The 20534-nt window shown below is 39.6% G+C and overlaps 1 protein-coding gene across 1 annotated transcript in view; it reads left to right on the top strand.

Moving 5' to 3' along the window:
• The window catches only part of LOC124164153 (twist-related protein 2-like), a 57466-nt gene extending 37302 nt beyond the window's left edge, over nt 1-20164 (top strand). The window contains exon 2 of the mRNA XM_046541346.1: nt 19479-20164. The gene's annotated coding sequence lies outside the window, so the exon portion shown is untranslated. The remainder of the gene's footprint in view (nt 1-19478) is intronic.
• Nucleotides 20165-20534: the final 370 nt, after the last annotated feature.

The following is a 20534-nucleotide window of genomic DNA, read 5'->3' as shown; positions in this document are numbered from 1 at the left end:
ATGCTTTACCACGTCTCCCAAAAATGGCTAAAATTTAATTTACCATTTTCCGTACTTAAATACTATGTTTCGACTTCTCATTAATAATTTTAATGGAATATTTGTAAAATGTGTGTGTTCAAGCAGTGCATTTTGGAAAACTTCGTGACCGGTACTTTGCCACAACTAAGGGGCTGCACCAATTTTCCAAAACTTAATCGTAAAAATGCATCCACGGGAGTTGAAATGAAACAAAGAAGACAATTTTAGAATTAAAATGCATTATTGGTATGTTATCTTTGAGTGACACAATAGTTATGAAAAAATTCTGAAACGTAAAACACTTTCTGAAATCCTGAGAGCAGATTAAACATTAAAGACAGTTCCCTCAGCCTCCACGAATGGGAATGAATGCTCATCGCTTAAGGAACGGTAAGATAAAGAAAGATGACATATTCTCAGGATTAGTTCAATGAAGGTGGAGAATGTAGAGAGGTGGGAATTACGTATATATCCCCATATTTCTTGTGACCGTTCCGTGTTCCAATTGTTTTGATAAATCCGGCGCTGTGTAGCGAAATAACTGTTTAAATACCTATGGAAAGTACATCTTCTTGTCTCCATCTGTTTCATTAATTATAAATTAAACACCTGCTAGTAGCCATAGGAGCTATAGGATGGCAATAAAATTCACAAAAATAAGAACTAGTACAGAAGAATAATTAAAATGGACTTTTTAATTAGGATTTGTTCTTTTAACTTTGAGTATATACAAAGATCAAAGGTTAAATATTACCTCCAAACGGCTGACTGAACCATTACATCCATTTTTACCCGCGTAATAACGGAATGACGATATGGTGGTAATCTTAATTAAGGGAAGAATTCCATTTTGGAGTTTCCTGCTTCCATTGCGTTAATCGTGAGATTGCATGATAAAGTTATTTTTAAGGTTGGCAGCTCTAAAATGTAATGCTATTTTTACTTCATACTAGATAAAATCTTTAGACTTACAATTAGTCTATTCTTTATCACTTGATCAGCCATTAAGGGTTTGAAGTCCTCTCTTTTGGTATCGCCTCTGCAAGTGATGTACCGTAAAATTAACTTCCAAATCGGATGTTTACTGATATACAGCCCCCTTATCCCCGTAAATAGTGATATCAAATTCTAAAACACGTATCTAGCGTGAAATGGGCTTCCGAAATAAAAAAAAAAATTTCAAAGTTTTTTATTTTTTCAAAATATTTTCATTGTTTCAAAAATCCTAGGTTAAGGTTTTCTCGGCTGTTTTTGGATTCATCTCAAATTCATAAATAAAGTTGAAACTCCAAATTACTGGTAGCAAAGGAGAAACTCTTGAAGCTAGCATTGCATGTCATATATAGGTATTGTTACAATATGCTTCTTTTCTCTGAGGAAAATGAAGTGGTTACTTCACGTCAGCAGATACTGTTACTGAAATTTGGTATATTTAACTTCTCAGGGGTATCGAGTCGGTGTAGTGGCTAATGCTTCGGCTTCCCACTATCTATGGGTTTTCTGGGATGATGGTGGTTACTCATTTAAAACATTTGTCCGTTAATTTGGAATTTTTCTTCTGTAAGTTTACCTGCTTATTAACACTTTGGTGCCCACGCCTGAATATACCTCAGGATGAATATTTCCTTGCAGGGGGCCAAGCCCGAGTAGAGCTCGGGAAGTCGTACTCCAATCTATGGAAAAATATACCGCGAACTTTTTTCGAGCCCGAGAAAATTGTGACAAAGCAAAGAGAGAGCGCTGATAATATTTTCCGTATACTTTAACCAGTGCCGCCTTCGGACACTGAGTAAAATTTGAAATTTTCTAATGTGTTTTTTAATCTAAGGCATGTAAAGCTGTTTGTTGTGGCCGTCAGTACATTGCAAGAGAATGTGTGAAATTTTCATGAAAATGACAAGTAGTTGGTTGTAATCCCAACCCCATTAAGGGCTCTTTCTTTTGCTATCTGGTCTACTCGTATGGAAGGGACTGTCATTTAGCGACTCCTTAATGTACTTTTTCGGATTAGGAATTTATTTCATAGAAAAACTAAATCACTGGGTTTCGCGCAATCCGAACATGAAAATACCTCGGAATTCAAAGCAGGAATGGCAAGTGAAACGAAACCAAAATGTTTCTTTTCGACCCGGAGCGAAACGAAAATACGAGGCCTGGGTTTAGTTTCGTTCCCGCACGAAATTAAAACACCAAGGAGTTTAGTTTAGTTTCGACTTGGGACGAAACTTTATTCCCGGGAACGAAACTAAATTTATCGAAACTCCGCTGCTCATAGTTAAGTTTCGATACCGGAAGTTGAGTGGAGGGGGATAAGAGGGAATAGTTTCGACCCATTGCGTTTGACATGCGTGTATAGAGGTTAAAATATCGAGCTTAAAAATCTAATGGCCAGTTTACGTTCACCTTTCTCATGTAAGTACTTAGTAAAAATATGAGTGCCCCAGGTGTCTAATGGCGGTAGGCCGAACCTCTACTTCATTCAACCATACTTCGAACTCGGTGTCTGGGTCGAAACTGAAGTGTTTGTAGGTGAAGCACGTGGTCCCTCCGGTGCGAAACATTATCTGTGTTTCGTTTCGTCTGAGAGTTTTAGTTTAGTTTCAACCCGAAGTAGTTTTGACTCCGATTTTGTTTCGACCCTGAGTTTACCTCCCCGGGTTTAAATCCGTTTTGTTTCCACATTTCACTCCCGGGAACGAAACTATTGAAATTTTACTGGTTTTGACTTTCGTTTTGTTTCACTTGCCATTTCTGCTTCAAAGCATGTAATATGTCGGCCTCGGTGGCGGCGGGGTAACGTTCCCGCCTGCCAAACAAGAGGTCGCGGGTTCGAGTCCCGCCTGGGTAGGTTTCCCCGGTCCAGGGCATGGTCGTTTGTGTACGTTTACTTGTTACATTTGTTGAACACCCCGGTGTAAAATGGCCAATTAGAGCTGTATCCGGTGGTTTGAGAATAAAATAAAGAAAAAAATTAAAAAAATAAACATTAAATCCCGAGAAATATAGATGTAAAATTTTCATGTTTGAGATGCATAAAATTCCCATCCTTATCATTTTAAGCTAGAAGTACGTCAGGAAAAAAAGACTGGTCGATCAGAAGTGATGCGTTCCCTTGACTTTCATCTATTCGTTCATCAGGAACCTGTAGTAACATTTGCTCAGTGCGGATACGACTTTGTCACCGCCCCTAGGACAGCAGTGGAGCGCGTCGGCTCTCAGGGGAGGCCTGGAAGAGTGGCGCCCCCTCTCCTACAAACCAATGAAAAAAATCGTCTCGACTTTGAGACGGTGAAAAAAAAAGGTTTCCATTAGTGAATGGAGGGATTAACGAAAACATAAGACGAGTTTCATCTTTCCACATGTGAAATACATTCATGAAGAAAAATGACTCTAATAGGACGTTAATTACTCGCTATCTTTCCCGATTGCTTTTTTTCTCGCCGTCAACGGAAATGCTTTTGAAAATTGGTAAATCGTAACAAAGCAGGGGGTAAGCATTAATCAGTGTGTTCCGTTACCATTACAAGTATTGCCTATAACCAGTATCACCTTCGAAGACTATGTAACAATTAGGATTTTCTAGTGTGATTTCCTAAAAATATGGTCGGAAAAGCTATTTGTTGTCCCCGTCGGTCTATTATAAGAGTTTTTTAAAGTAATTTTCATGAAAATAACATGTAATTGGTTGGAAATCCAGCCTCATTAAGGGGGCTCACTACTTCAGAGAAAAGCTTTGCTGTTGATAATCAGGATTAATTTCATCACTTAATCTTGGCCACTTTGCATTTAAATGTTTCTTTTCAATCAAAGGCAAGGATGAGTTTGTGTAGCATTGCGTGACAATGTTCATTTTTGTGTTAGAATTGGGTTAAAATAGACAATAGACTAAAATGTAACATTTTCCCAAGTTTCCCAAAATAAATTCGTGAAATTTCCGCATTAAAAGTAAATACATCCTAATAGCTGCAACTACTGATACTTTATAGTCGAATATGAACAGAATGCATTGATTCTGTTATGAATTTAAAGCTACAATATTGAAATAGATGAAAACATTTTGAAGGCTAAGAAAGACTTGAATATAACCGAAGGAAGTTTCCGGAAGAATTAGGAATACACCAAAATGATTATGTTGCTTTAGGAAATGGCGTAAAAATGGTCATTTCAAGATACATGCATTTTTCACTGATGCATGCAGAGCGTAGCAGAAAAACTCAAATTATTCATTATTATAATCTGAATACGATATAAATTATGCATAAAACGATAAACGATACATTATAAATGCAGTATTGTATTGAGTTTTCATACCAAAATGGAGGACCAATGTATTCTATTACTTTTAGGCCGTAAGGCTTTCGGTCCAGGAGGTGTTTCCCATTATGGTTCCCTTTTCCCATCGAAGGTATCTGATGCCACCTCATTACTACGCAACCATTGGCGAAACCTCGAAAAAAATAGTACAGGAAATGACTCGGGTTGCTTATAGCCCACCTCCCGCGGAGTCTTCCCTCCAGCCATTAGCCGTCACCTCGGCATCGCCGCTGCCATTTCCCGTGTCGGGGGGGCGTTGTTACTACTGCCATCCTGCGCGGGAAGAGGAAAAATTGATGTATCCCTTAAGTGACGACAACGAGGACGTTCTACCCCTCGTCATGCGGCTACCCTTGGCATACCCCCGTATAACTTTAGCGGTAAAAAATACAGCAACGTTCTAATGAATTTAGTTACTAATTAAGCGCCGGTGGCGCCATAAGGTTTAACGTATCCCGAGGTATTCTCCCTTCTTTTATCCTCTTTTTCCGTTTACCTCCCTTGTTTTTACCATTTACGCTAGTATTTTCCCCAAATCTATTTCATAGACTTTTATTTTATAGAAAATACATTTCAGATATGAGGGATAGGTCAGGAAACCCACTCACTTCACCTCATTTGGTATTCACTTCATGGAAATTTCCGACTTTTCACCCTACGTGCTCTAATTTAAGGGCTCTAACCCAGGCGTCATTTTTTTTTACTTTTTCGTGCATCGCATGACTTATCTGGCATCCTCAAGAATCCGAATGGCTGGCTTGCGAAAATCCATCATTTTTACGATTTTCAAATCTAAAGTTCTCAAATTTAAGTCGCACTCCAATTTTGAGGCCCAAAAATGAGGGAAAAAATTACAGTGTAGCTTATATACGGAGGGAAAAGGGTAACTCCCAATCACCGCCTCCGCAAATTACCGCGACACTGCGCGTTATCTAGGAGCACCGTGACATCGTTAATACCGCCCACAGCCTCCTTATCATCCTTTCACACAGTCCTTCCTATCACCTCATCACAACTCACAAGCCACGGTGTCTGAGATAGGGTGGGAATAGCGTGGAAAGTGAATTGATGTCTCCTAAGAGTGGCGCCAATGTGGAGGACAGTCTCTTCCATAGAGGAAGAGGAGTGACCCATCCGAAAGCGTTGTACGTAGGGAAGCGATAGGTGTGACACGGCGCGGAGAGAGAGAGAGAGAACTTCTCTCACGCCGCGCCGCCTTAACGTTCGCTCCACGGAGTATCCTCCACTTCTCCTCCTTCTTAACCGCTTTGGCTGTTCCTCTGTGCGGTAATGAGACCACCTCCCTTTTCAGTGCAACCTATTATAGTTTAAAAGACAACAACTAAATTTTCGTTGTAAACATTACTTCCTGCAATAGTTAGCATTACAGTTTTATACCTGTTTTCATATTACGCATGCAAAGTTGACTAACTGTTTCTATGTTATCCTTAAACTCTGTACAAATTTTACCTTTATCAGAGTTATTTTTTCCTATTTTCGTGGATTTAACGAGTGTAGCTGACGTCCACGAAAATCCGTTATTTTAACGACTTCTTAACCTAAGTTCTAAAATTTAAGCCGCACCCGATTAAGAAGCCATTTAATCAGGAAAATATACAGTTTAGCTTATATTATTATCTTCAAGTAGATTATATTCGGAGAAAAATGGTAACTCTCCAACACCGCCTCTGCAAATTACCGGGAAACTGCGCGTCATCTAGGAGCACCGGGAAACATGGGCGTAACCAGCGAGGGGAAGGAGGGGGCAGAAACCCCCACCCCCTTAAAGCGAAAGTAAATTTAGTTAAAAACGAAAGTTTACAACGAATTTTCTTTAAATACAAGAAAAGTGATATTCGTATAAAACATGTGATTAAAATGGAAATATTTTTTCCTAGCAAATAATTTCAAAAAATGATAAAGCGTTGTTATAATTTTCTTGAACTTTTGGTTTCCATGACCTTTTCTGTGTTACAACTAGAACGACCTCGGCTTGCCCCCCTCTAATTTTGATCCTGGGTACGCCCTTGCCGTGAAATCATTTATCCCGCACACAGCATCCTTATCATCCTTTCTCACAGTCGTAGCCCTCCCTATCATCCCATCACAACTCACAAGCCACGGTGTCTGAGATAGGGTGGGAATGGCGTGGGAATTGAATTGATGTCTCCTAAGAGTGGCGCCAATGAGGAGGACACAGTCTCTTCCACAGAGGAAGAGGAGTGACCCATCCGAAAGCTTTGTACGTAGGGAAGCGATAGTTGTGACACGGCGCGGAGGGAGAGGGAACTTCCGTCACGCCGCCTTAACGTTCGCTCCACGGAGTATCCTCCAATTCTCCACCTCCTTGACCACTTAGGCTGTTCCCCTGTGCGGTAATGAGACCGCTTCCCTTTTCAGTGTAACCTATTATAGTTTAAAAGATAACATCTAAATTTTCATTGTGAACATAACTTCCTGAAATAGTAAGCATTAAAGTTTTATACCTGTTTACATATTATGCATGCAAATTTGACAGGGAGTTTCTGTATTATCCTTTAAATATATCATTAAACTATGTACCAATTTGGCGTTATTTTATCGGCGTTATTTTTTTTACCTTTTTCGCGAATTACAAGAGTGTAGCCGGCGTCCGCGAGAGTCCGTCATTTTTACGATTTCTTAACCCTAAGTTCCTAGACCTAAATTCTAAAATTTAAGCCGCACCCCAATTTTGAAGCCCTTTGAAACAGGAAAATATACAATGTAACTAATATTGTTATTATCTCCGAGTAGATTATTTTCGGAGAAAACCGGTAACTTCCAATCACCGCCTCTGCAAATTACCGCGAAACTGCGCGTCATCTAGGAGCACCGTGAAATCGTTTATCCAGCCCACAGCATCCTTATCATCTTTTCTCACAGTCGTAGCCCTCCCTATCATCCCATCACAACTCACAAGCCACGGTGTCTGAGATAGGGTGGGAAGTGAATTGATGTCTCCTGAGAGTGGCGCCAATGAGGACTGACTCGTCACTCCCACGGAGGAAGAGGAGTGACCCGTCGGAAAGCGTTGTACGGTGGGAAGCGATAGTTGCGCCACGGCGCGGAGAGAGAGGGAACATCCGTCACGCCTCCTTAACGTTCCTTCCACGGAGTTCCCTCCTTCGATTCTCCCCCTCCTTCACCGCTTTGACTGTTCCCCCGTGTGGAGATGAGACCGCCTCCCTCCCGTGGGAAAGAAGTGGCGAACCCAGGAGGATTCCCCAGATTAAAAAAAATGGACCGCTACTAGCCTTCCCCCTGAAACTAAAGCGGTGTTGCCAAATGAGTGTCGATTTTAAAAATGCCTCTCAGATTTCAATGTTTTTTTTTTCGTTTCTAGCCTCATTATTTTTTGTCTCCGCTGGAGTCATTTTTTTGTAGATGTGACTCTATGCCTCTCTTCCTTTACGTGTTTTTGTTGACTTAATGTTAGAGTGGCACCCGCTTCCTCACTAAAGTGTCCGTTCGGACCGCAATGCAATAAAAGTGGAGACTAAGGTCACGGTGGTAGGTGGGGGTAAATCTGTCGATGTCAGAGTTATAAATATTTTTCCATCTCATTTTTTTGTCCCTTTTGGCTTATTTTTTTCGATGTATTTATGCCACTTTTTAGTCTTTTTGCCGGCTAAGAAGCTTTTCGCGGAAGGATAGTATTATTATAGTTTCCTTAGGAAACTATCGTTCGTATCCCAGGGTATTTGAGTGTCTATGGGGCCTCTCAGCAAAATTTTATAGCTCCGTTATTTTATCGTACAGATAAGAAGCTCTTCACAAAAAAATAATATTTGTTTCCTTAGGAAACTATCCTTCCTGTCATAGGTATTTGAGTGTCTAGGGGGCAAAATGTTATAGTTTTGAAATCTATCTAATATATGCCCTTCATAAATTAATTCCCTAAATAAATTACGTTCGAAGTTTTCATTCTACTACGCGATTCAAATTATAATATGATCGATCCTAAGGCTGTTAATTTTGGAGAAACAGGGCATAGGAAAGAGCAGTGGCGTAACTCTGGGGGATGAAGGGATAGGTCCCCCCAAAGCCTCGAAGAAATTAAAAAAAAAGTATTTAAAATTATTGTTTAGTTTTGACATTTAATAACTGCATCTGCTTAAAGTTAATTTTTTTTTGCTGAAATGTAGCAGAATATATTTCCAGGCACGTCATTTATAAAAAATTTTCCCGTTGCTTGGGAGGGAGGTCGCCACCCCAGTCCATCCCTTCCTCCCCCCCCCCCCCCAAGGCATATTCCTAGTTACGCCACTGAGATAGAGTATAAAGCGTAGTGTTGTTTTTTATTTACAACTTGTCTACTTCCTATCTTCATGGGCATAACGAGGGATTTTCTATCCCTCGCTTTGATATTCATCTTCTCGATTAAAAATATATTGCTAGAAAAATCGATTTCGACCAACATTTTTCCAACACTATTTTTGTTTTCTCCCCCCAACTACCACGTCGTTCCTCGAAGATTCTGTAAGTCAGCCTTTTCCGGTCTCGCGCCCGCGTACCCAGAATCGGGACGTGGTTTAGTCACTCGAAAAGCACTAATGCATCATCCCGCGCGAGGCGGAAATATTTTTCAGTCCCGGCCTCACCGTGCATCTTGTCTTCTTGACTGAACGGTCGAGCACTCTTTCGCGCGATAGTTCGTGGCTATTAGTAACTGCCTATGTCGAGTGCGAGGAGCGAGAAGCACCTTCGCCGTGACTGAAAACTGAGTACGTTTCAGCCCCTGCAAATGGGTCTGTCAAAGTGAAACCGGTCGTTTATTTTCCTTGGCACTTCGCTCGTAAAGTCTTGAGACTTCGAACCGATGATTATTATTGCTTTGAAATACAAAAATAGAATTGTTGCATCAGATGTAAATGATGCTTTATTTTGCTATTTAATTATACGCACTTGAGATTTTGATACGAAAATTTGGTTATGATAAATGAAAATTTAATTAATGCCATGCCGAATTAATCGCCGCGCCGAATTGTTAAGTTATCGAAAACCACAATTTAAAAGGCCATTATGTGCTGTTTTCGGTGAAATGGGAATAAAAAAATTAAACTCAAGCTCCGAAACCTGTCTTGTGCCGCTACCGAACGGGTTTTCAAAAGTGAGTAAAAATAAATAATACAACTTATTACTTTCCTACCGAAAACTGGCATGAATATCTACATAGAGTGCCAAAATTTTAATATATTGCGTAAATAACATTTCCAGGTGTATGAATGAAATAATACTGGCGGCAGGTCGTATAAAGGAGGTCTTTTTTTCTATTCAAGCTTTTAAGGACACGAGAAAAGTTATATTAAGAGAAGATACTTCCCTGAGGATTCTAATTGCAAACTAAAATTATCTCAGGTGAGAAGTCAAGTGGATTTTGGTCTAGGTAAAAGAAATTATATTTGTTTTCAAATTGAAATTCGAAAAAATATTCCAGGCTTTAACCCCACTACATATCCCTATAAAAACTTTACTGCCAAAAGTTATCGTCGAAAATAATTATTAAATGAAATAATACTGTCGGTATGTCATGTAGGGGATGTCTTTTTTCCGTCAAGCTCTCAAGGAAACAGAAAAAGTTACGGGTGTACCACTACCTCTTCGTAATTTTCAAGTTTCTGGATTAGAAGAGATCGGTTCCCAAACAATATTTTAAAATATTTTGAGGAAGTTAATGTTCGGGGGCTGGCTGCTTTAAGAGTGGTCGAGTTGGCATAAAACACAGGACCGCTGGCCGTTGAAGGAGACGCCGCTTAAAATACGAGGGATTCATATCGTTTACACGATAAATACGCTTGTTACCCGGGAATTTGTCAGCCGAATAGAAATGACCATTTTGGGCAGATTTCGCTGCCTTAGCGGGTCCGCGAGTTTCGCACACTCCTGTAAAGGTCTTTCTCTTTTTGCCCCTGCGGGGAGAGTTATTTTGGAGCCAATATTAAATAAGATAACTTATTATACAATAGTGTTCTCTTTTCCGGAAAAAGCAGAAAAAATTCCTATGATTAAAATTAAAAAGAATAACTTTGTGCTTTCACATGAATAATTCTTTTTAATTTTAATAATGAATCACAAAGTTACGCCTCAAACAATCAAATTCCTATGATTTTAAGAAGACTCGATTCGACAATTTGATGATGCATTTTACTAACGTAGAAGTTACGATTCTTCGTTTTCATTATATCGTATCTCTCGCTCCGAAGTGCAGTGCAAATTTATCATTTTCAATCAAGAGGTCGAATAATAACCTGCATCGCCATTAGGGATATGCAATTAGGTTATGGCAGAAGACATCAATTTTCTTAGTCCATACATTTTCATATTTATTAAAAGGTTTAAAATAAGGATAAGGACGTATTAAACGTTTTGCAGGCAAGCAATTTCTCCCGGTTATGACGTAAGCTTTCAAGTCTTTAGTTAGAACGTGAATCTTAAAAAGTCATCTTACTTTCACACCGTAATATTTTTAATGGCCCTGAAAAATTGATATTTTTATGCAGTTAGAGATCCAACTATTGTACATGAAGGAAGAGTGAGGATATTGCCTCACATGTCATCACCTATTTTTACTAGATCTACTCAATCAGTGGAATCAATCTTGACTACTCAATCGGTGAAAAAAAGCTGTAACACTCAAGTTATTCCGTCGTACATGTTCGCCATTATGAATAAAAATTGCTCTCAATCGATATCACCTCAAGACGTGCTCAACAATAGCGATTTTAAACCATTTTACACACATATTGCGCTATTTTATTTGTTATTCAATTTTTAGTATTTCTTATCGCGTTTACCACCCCCGATGTTAGCCCTGCAACCTCCAGGGTAACGCACGCGTATCCCAGAAGTGATATCATAGAAGCGCCTGGAGGGAGATTGGGAATAAATGCGCGGTATTTTGTGCCTGAATCACTGTTTTTGAGAATATTACGTCATGGAATGACGCTAAGCCCGAGCGTTGACGTTTAAGAGTAAAAAATTTAGCATGCCTCCAAGTCACTCCGTGAAATAATTTTTGCTCACCATTCTCGCCCACACGTATTTCATATCCTGTCCTCATAACTCGATTTTCGTTTGCGTCTTGAGCGTTGAGACTTTTTTCGTTGCAGATTATTGGCTCATATTGTGCCTGAAAATACAATTACTGGTATCCTGAAATGGCCTATTCAGCAGGCCTTCTGTGGCGTATGATGCTCTACTATGGTACTTGTTTTTATAAATGCACGAACATTTTGAAATGTTGCCTTTTTCGCAAATTTCGGGGGATTAGCACCATCGGAGGACACACTTGAATTAGAGTGGTATTATTTTGATTTTACTGATCAGAATGAGACGATTTAAAAAAAATAAAGCCCCGGAAAAAATTGCGTGGTAAAAACTTATAAAAATTGCCGAAAAATCCGTGAAATACGATATAATCTGAATTTTCGAACACTTATTGCAATCGGGAGACATTATTCGATTTGACAAATCTTTTCTCTGTATTAATTTTTCGCCGGCCTCGGTGGAGGTGGGGTAAAGTCCTTGCCTGCCAAACCGTAGGTCGTGGGTTCTTAACCCGCCTGCGTAGGTGATATCCCTTTCTGGGCTTGCATGTTTCTGTTGTCCTTTGTTAATGTTGGAATCCCGGGGAAATTGGAAATAAACTAATAAATACCGTCAACTGGTGTAGCTTTGGTTGGCTTTCCTGGTAAATTTGGCCCAGAAGTGTAAAAAGGTTCATAATTCTGTATTTTAATATTTGCATTGAGTTATCGCCTTAATTCTTTTATCAGTAAACAGGTGTCATTACTGACTTCAAAACCAATAAAGGGACACGAATAAATGAAATTTGTAGGTTATAATCAAACGAAACAGTGTGCTGAGAGATATTTTGTGTGGGGTTTCTTTGCTCCAACTCATGGTTTAGAACTAGATACGTTTTTTTTTACTATATTGGGCCAAAGTTACCACAATTGAAGGTAATTATGGCCCCATTAAAAAATCCTTGCTGTTTAAATAGTAAGATGTTCAAAAGCAGCCTAAACTTGAAGGTTCATAATCTCTTAATAATTTTAACCACAATACAAGCATATTTTATTAATTTTAAAGTTAGATAATTTTTTTTGTCTCTAAGAAATCATGAAAATTTGGGCCAAAGTTACCCCAGTTGACGATATTGTATTTTCGAATCGCAAATTTTACTAGTAACTTACCACTCGTTCTCTGGCAGCTTTGAAGTATAATTTAGAATTTTTTTCATCCCATTCAACAGCACAACGACCTTGAGCGCTCTTTTAAATATTTACTCTGCTTTTCCTACAGCTGAGTAGTCACAGGAAGCGTGTGGCATACATGATTCTCATACAGCTTCCGCCATCCGGCAAGTCGTGAGGTTGTTCCTTTGACGCGTTCCAACCCACGCAGCCGTTGAGTTGAAGTTTGCCATTCTCCCCTCTCGTCAAACGTCTCTCTAATATCCTCTCTTTTTTTTATGGGTAGAGTAAATAAAATCTCCTCGAGAGTTAATGGGCGCTTTTTATTCCCATTTCAAGACCACCTCGCTTCTTCGTTGATCCCGAAAAACGGTTTCGTTCAACCGAAATCTCGACTGCAGGTGTTCAAATACGCGTTCCGTTGTGCCTTCCTGTATTTTTGAGGATGTTCGCTTTGTAAGTGCGCGGGAGTTGATCGTTTCTATTTTAAAAATGAATGTGCGTGGGTGGAGTTGCGGGAACTAGTCGCTAATCCGTAAATTACGGTTCCTCGAAGCTACTATTTCGCTCGGAGTTGTTGAGGTCATAGTCTTAATTCATCATCAAGGTTCTTAGAGTAACCTTGATTCATCATTATCATTAGTCAACAATCCTAAGAATGAATAAAATCTGAATATTTATACTTGATGGAGTAGAATTTTTTCCATACTCTAGTAAATATTTGCAATTTTCAACGATTATAAGATTTATTACGACCAAAGTTGCAATTTTACCACATCATCATCAAGGTTACTATATCACCTTAAAGATGATGTAATGACATTAAAAACCTATGTCATTATAATTGTTGTAATCGTGGAAAATTGCAAGTATATATTTTAAAATCCGAAGTTTGGTTTGGCGCAGCTCTCCATTCCTCTCTCCTATCCGCTAGCCTTTCCATACCGGTGTATTTCATCTCTTTTACTACCTTTATAACATTTCTAATGTAACTCATTAGGGGCCTTCCCTTGCCTTCTTCCCTTCCAATTGTCCGTCTACGATTGCTATTATGAGGCCGTCGTGCCTCATAATGTGGCCAACTATGTTGTCTCGTCTTTTCCTTAAGGTTCTTAGAATTCTCCTTTTCTCCCACTCTTCTTAGCAGTTCCTATTTGCTTACTCGGTCGATCTATTTATTCTCTATCATTTTTCGGTAGAACCACATTTTGAATACTTCCAGTCGTCATTAGGAAGTAAAAAATAGTGTTTGACCAACATAATACAATTTAGGGGGTGTACACGGAGGGTCATGAAGCCACCTAACCCCTTCCACCGTAATGAGAATATGAGGAAAAATTAAGAACTGTTGCCTGAAATAGTTAAACGAATCATACACGAAGACATGGCGAAGGCAGGGATGTTGTGATACTCCGCGCTCTTTTATATTTATTCGTAAATATTTAAATGTATAATATTGTGGAATTTCCTTATATAAAATGATTTAAACTGATCTTACATCGATCTTTTCCCATCTGCTATTATCGATCCGAAATTTAAGCACTATTCTAAACGAGAGATTTGAAGAGGCCAAATCTGATGGGCCGAAATCGTCTAACTGAATTTCACGAATACTCTCGAAGTGCCATGGCTCGATGACTTCTCATCATTGAGGTTATGCTCTGCATTGGGTACAAACAAATTTTTAGAGTTGCTTATGATAGTCACTTTAGAGAGGGGTACCGTACTCCTCCGAAAAGGGGATCTTAATACGCTTGCGATTTTAATTAAACCTAGTTTGTAGCTTCTGGTTAATTATCTCACGTTAGATACACAAACTATTATCCATGAAGCGAGTACCACTCACTTACATTCCCCTCGATCTAAATCTGTACAGTAGATTCCCATGGGTACCTAGGCAATAAAAAAATAGGAAACCACCCTATTGCTATCAGCGATTGATTTCCTGAACTGCGCGCATATCCTTCCCACACATTTTATTCATCTTTCATTTTCTGTGCATTTAGAATTTATCCACATCTATATAATACCCTGCAAGCCACCTTAAGGGAAGCTTGGCACGCGATGAGTTGACACCAGCATACAATACGCTACGTTTTCGTAGTCTTCGAAAAGAAGCGTGACACATGCACATGCCAGCAAGCATGAGCTCTCGCCGATCACGCATTACTCCATGTAAGTTGACACCAACCATGCAAAAAATACAATTTATTAACATTTACATTTACCTGATATCCTGCGAGCCATCTCTAGGGTATTTGGCAGAGGGTGAACAATCACCAGCATGCAAGAGGATGTTACGCATACTAGCAAATAATACTTCAACATTTATGCAAAGGCGAATCTTCCCCACTACTTATAATGACAATCTGCCTATGAAGCTAAAAAATTAAGTGGATAGATATCCATGCCGCTCCATAAAACGCATAAAACTATTAAGTGGTAGAAAAGGGAAATACGAACCACAAAATCGACACCAGAAAAAAGAAAAAAATAACATACGTGCATTGTAGATGTAGACTGCAGGCTTTCGCGAGGACTGCGTACGACTGAATGACGTAGCAGTTGACACATCCGGGAGTGGATTTGTGAATCACGGCGATTTCGACGAAAATATTCCCACCAAGAGATAAAGGAAGCAACTTTGCTCAATGAGTGTCGTTGAAAAGGGCAAGGGATCGTTTTCACACACTCGTCCATTCTTTTTCTCAGTGAACTGCCCGAGAGGAAGTGAGAAAATAGCTTCCCAACAATACCCAGGGAGTAAGGGGTGATTCACTCTTGTACCTAAAGAGGATCCAAACCTTCCTTACGCTTGGTGACCTATCCCTCGCTTAATAATTTTGCAGTATGTTGAAATTTCTAGGGTAAACCCGGGTAAAAAGAAGTGGTATAAGTAATTGTGTGATATTCAGGACAACATATAATGGACTACCACAAAGTTAATTAAGAGTTACTGAATTTTGGAAGTTGTGTTGCAAAATAAAGTCCTATCTTTAATAAAGTCCTTTATTGTTCGGGGGAAAACGAATTCCCACGCCTATCCGCTCGGAAAAATAATTCTCTTCAGATGTCGCTTCTGTCGGGCCTGGAAATATTGTGGAATGTTCTCCGAGTCGCTCTTAAAGATATATATTCTCAATTGTTCAAGCAATTTTAGCCTAGCACGTAGCCTCCGAATCTCTAGTGGCTCCCAGCTTAATTCGTTTAACTTCTGTGAAACGCTTTCTGTACTCCCGTAAATGACAGAATACAAAATACGACATAATACGTCAAAACGCGTTGTCATAAACAAATTTTTGCTATTAGAAAAGTCGACAGTACGAAAAATTTTATTTAATTCATTTTATACTGATGTTTCAACAATGTTATCAGATATTGAACTCAAAACATAAATTTTTATATTCTAAATGATATTTTCATGTCATCAGTACCATTTTACATGGATTTTTGGGTATAAAAATGGGAAATCAGTCGTTATTTCTCAAACGCCATCCATTATCCTGACATAGTAAGCCCGCTTTAAGGGGGCTTCAATACGTATATACTTTATTGAAGCGGCAGCTACATCCAATGCTAGTTATCCACTCTTTGAAGTACTTATCTTTCCAAAAATTTGGGTTTACTAGGTTCTCATTTGTTCTCGTTATAAGTTCTTTTCAACATAAATAAAACTCAATGGACAAACAAGGCTTGCCGTCACTGCCACGCAGTTGTCTCTCTTATTCTCTGAGCAACCTAGAGCAAGTTATTAATTTTTTTTCAAATACCCCGATAGCATCATAAACCCTTGTGATCACGCGCCCGCGAGGTTAGCGCCAGTGCACGCTTGCGGCTTTTTTTGCCGCACTTTTTTGGTTATCCTAAATATGCATTAAAATGTTTGGGTATTTTAACGCATTTAGATTACTTCTAATATTAAAAGCACTTAAAATACTTTTCTCTTTCATTTATAAACAAAAATTAAGCACATTAATATTCAAATTTCTGTATAAATACTTTGAATAATTTTTCTAAAGGAATTGCAGACGATAATGTTCATGGTCGAGGAAAAAGTACAGAAATAGAATACCAAAGAGTGCCACCAGTGATCTATACGCAGTAAGTGCGCTATTTCGAATTTTCGAAAAATGCGGCAAAATCCCCGTTTAGCGTGTAACTAAGGGTTAAACATGTTGTTTTCAGTGTACTTGGAATAAGTCCTTACATTGGGATACTCAACAACTAACGATTTATAAGCAACCTATAGGCGACCTATCCAGTCATGAATCGAACCCGAGGCCTCCGGTTTGGCAGACGAGGGCTTAACCCACCCAGTATAGCATCCGAACCAACCCTGGGAATGATTCATTTATCCTCAGCGTACTTACTCCGTAAGGGAGAGCGGCATTACGTGTTTTCGTTATTGAAGGCGGCAGCTGCAGATCGTGCGTGTAACCCACTCCTTGCAGCCGCGATCCTCTCTTTCTCTCTCTCCCAGTCAAGTTCCCAGGAATCGCGTTTTTTTTGGCTCGGAACTGTGGCTCGTAACATTCAACCCTTTATTTTTTTGTCACACATCCTCCTCCCGTTCCCGCATCGTTGATGGGAAAGGGCGGAGGATCTGTAGTCGACAGAGGGGTTTGGAAACTTCCCGTGGTTGGGGAAAGATAGGCAGTCAGGCAGTCGCCTTCGGTTGTAACGCTAGATCCCTCCGCGGATGCCAAGAGTGGGAAAGCGAAGGGCCTTGCCGAGTAGTGACAGCGTCTTATCAGTCGCCATAATTGGACCCGCCGGAGGTGCACTCGCATCAAAACGCACGTGAAGTGCACTAGCGGGGGGGGGGGGGGGGGCGCAAAGTATTTCTCGAGCTAACTATAATTTTATCGGAATAAAAAATAAGGCGCATGGAAAGTTTGAGAAAGTTTCATTTAAGCTGATTTTACAATTATACAAGACCATGCTATGTTATGATATTAAAATGTTACAATTGTGGTTCTGCAATGTTCGGCAATGAAGGTGGACCCCCAAGAGGGGGGCCTGCACCCCCATATGTATCCGCCACTGGTGAAGTGTCTTTTTTTAATCCTTTTCAAGAGGACTCCCAAAGGGACTGCGTAGAGGAAGCTCAATATCATCCCATAGAAGGGTAGTATATGTTGCTCCTTCGGTCACATTGTAATCGGTTTCCAAAAATGTCCTCGGCGCGGTGATGAGTGCAATGCGATCCACTTTTTTTTCAACATTTTGCAGTACAGTGCTGGTAATTGCGAGGAATAGCATTGAGCTTGTATGCATTTGATATATCACATCATCATGAATGTAAACTTCGCTAAAAACAGCTGACTATAGCTTATTTCCCAGTGACACTTGAATGAATTTGTTCGTCAGCGACGCGTGTGGAGACTTTTGTAAATGCATTTAAATATGCGGAGGTTGACTACACATTTAGAGGCGGAGTTAAGGATCCTGTTTTGTAATGTTCGAGAGGAATACATTATAGTACGCCCAAAAACATGGCGGTTAAGCGTTATATGTGTGGCCGTTTCGCGCGCATTTTATTCGGCGGCGCCACCAGGCAGCTGCATCTCGTTAAGTGTGACATTCGCTACTAACCGCAGTGGAAGTGGAAATTTTTAATTGACAACTGTCTCTAATGCGTTAAATTTGTGTTTTGTATGATTTATTGGCTCAGTTCCCTATTGATTCCGTGTATTTCTTCGTGAAAAGTGGATATAGATGACTGGTAGCGCCGCGAGTGGCGATTTTGAAATCTGATTTTTCGATAACGATTCTAGAGGCGGGATTTTTCTCCTCGTATGGTATGGTATTTGGAGGAGGCAACCGACCGCTGAGGTCATTTGCGCCATGAGGGAAGGGTGTGGAAGGAAGGGTGGAGAGAAACCCGGCGTCGGCGTTAGCCTGCTCTTAACGAAAGGCGCCAAGGGGACCACGGCTTAACGTCCCATCCGACGGACAGAGTGTTGCGCTTGTAATGTCCTCCACACAACATTCAAGCAGAGATCGGGCAGTCTCTGAAAATTCTCTGCCACTGCCGGGATTTGAGCCCGAGCCCGCCGGGTCGGAAGCCAACACTCGAGCCACCACACCAACCCGATCCCCAGATTTTTTCCTCCTCTAATGTAATATTCGTGAGTCTTTTCTTCAGAGTTCCCTTCCGGATCCACGAAGGGAGGAAGTTTCGAAGTCCAGTCATCGGTGATGGAATAAAAGTTGACATGCTGAATACGAATTAATATTAAACTTCGTAAGGAACCACATGAATATTGTACAAATCGACAATCGTATTGATCGCTTTTACTTATTTTCAAGAACTCAAAGGTTGTGAAGTCAACTTTTACCGGAGACACATCGTGGAACAGCATATTAAATGATAAAAAAGATATCGTACCGTCCACGTAATTATAATGATTGCAAGGCAATGGTAACACGTGTATAATTGATGATATGAGCACGAGCCATGATGATGATTTATAAATTAACCGAAACATCGGGAAAAAATTGCATTTCAATTGAAAGAAATACACTCCAAGATTCAAAATTAGTATTAAATATAGTGGTCAGGAAAAGAAAAAACTCATTTCGTAGTATTTCCACTGTAATTAGTTCAATAAATCCTTGTCATAATCCTGCACTTTTATAATATCTATAATTTGCAGTAATAATTGATAATTTCTCGGCATACCTAACTTTTAATTTCAAATGAGACGCAATCGTGCATGACATATAATACACTTAATCCTTTTATAACTTTTTTAATTTCATCTACATGTACTTACTACCCCGCAAGCCACTTAAACAGGCGTGTGGCAGGGGGTGTTATCCTATTAAGAAATCATGTTAATAATATATTTGATTAAAGGTGATATGCTATTAATGTCTCTATTTTTGGTACTTATCCCCTTGTTTCTTCTCTGTTTTTTATAGGTTGGCGCTAGAGTATCTTCCCACTCATCAGTGCCTCTGTGTTCCTGGATTGTGGTTAATCATGATATTCTCTCTGCAAGGAATTCTTTGGCCACAACTGCGTCGCGGAGGATAAGTTTTACAGGTCAAAAATCTGAGTGATACAAGGGACAGCAAACTCATCCTTATACCAGCTCATGTGTATTCCACAATTATGAGTAAAATGTGAAAGGAACTCATCAAGACTTGACAAATACAGTTTCTGTGTACTGTCGAATCAGCATAGATTGTTGATTATTCTTGCAAGTGTTGAAGAACTCCGTCAATTCTTTTCCCATTTCCATGCACCTTGTTGGATGTGACTCTAAGGTCGAAAACACCAGCGAAAACAGTCATTATTTTTGCCCATCAACTTTCTCTCCAACCTTCTGCCTCCTCCACGGAGCATAAATCCATAATATTGCCCAATGGAAACTTAGAGATTGCATATTTTCGTATGGCCATGGGTGATACACTATTCCTTCCGAGGTTGCCTATAGTGAGTGATACAATTGAATGTCCATTGTAGATGCTGAAATGAACTGTGGTGCTATACGAAACTATTTTTTATTGTAAACGATTACCTCACATGTATTTTTGAGCATGATTTTGCGATATCTATGAATTATGTGAATATTTATTTAATAAAAGGACTTTGCCGAAGCCTATTGGTTTTGAGAATCGTCATTTTTTCCTTTGACGTATCATCGCCATTTCTATGACTTACTTCTTACTGAATCCCTAGCTGTCCAACGAAAAGAGTATTGAAGAAACTATTACACCTTAGTTCACTGAATGGTCCAAGGAAAAATGATATCCTAATAATGGTAAGAAGAAACACGGTAAGTCAGCATGTGGTGATAAATTATATGCATATATTGTGGTTTCCTGCAAGGGGATTATTAAAGTATTATACCGATTAAGGTAGGTTTCCATGGAGTACTAAGAAAGCATTATGGGAGAATCTCTTTCCTTCAAGCAACTTACCTCTTCCATTCATAATAAGGCCTACTCCCTATCATTTTATCTAAAAATCCC

Source organism: Ischnura elegans, chromosome 8, assembly GCF_921293095.1.
Source record: "Ischnura elegans chromosome 8, ioIscEleg1.1, whole genome shotgun sequence".
Classification (NCBI taxonomy): Eukaryota; Metazoa; Arthropoda; class Insecta; order Odonata; family Coenagrionidae; genus Ischnura; species Ischnura elegans.
The sequence above is the reverse complement of the archived record's forward strand: the minus strand, read 5'-3'. Positions and strand labels throughout refer to the sequence as shown.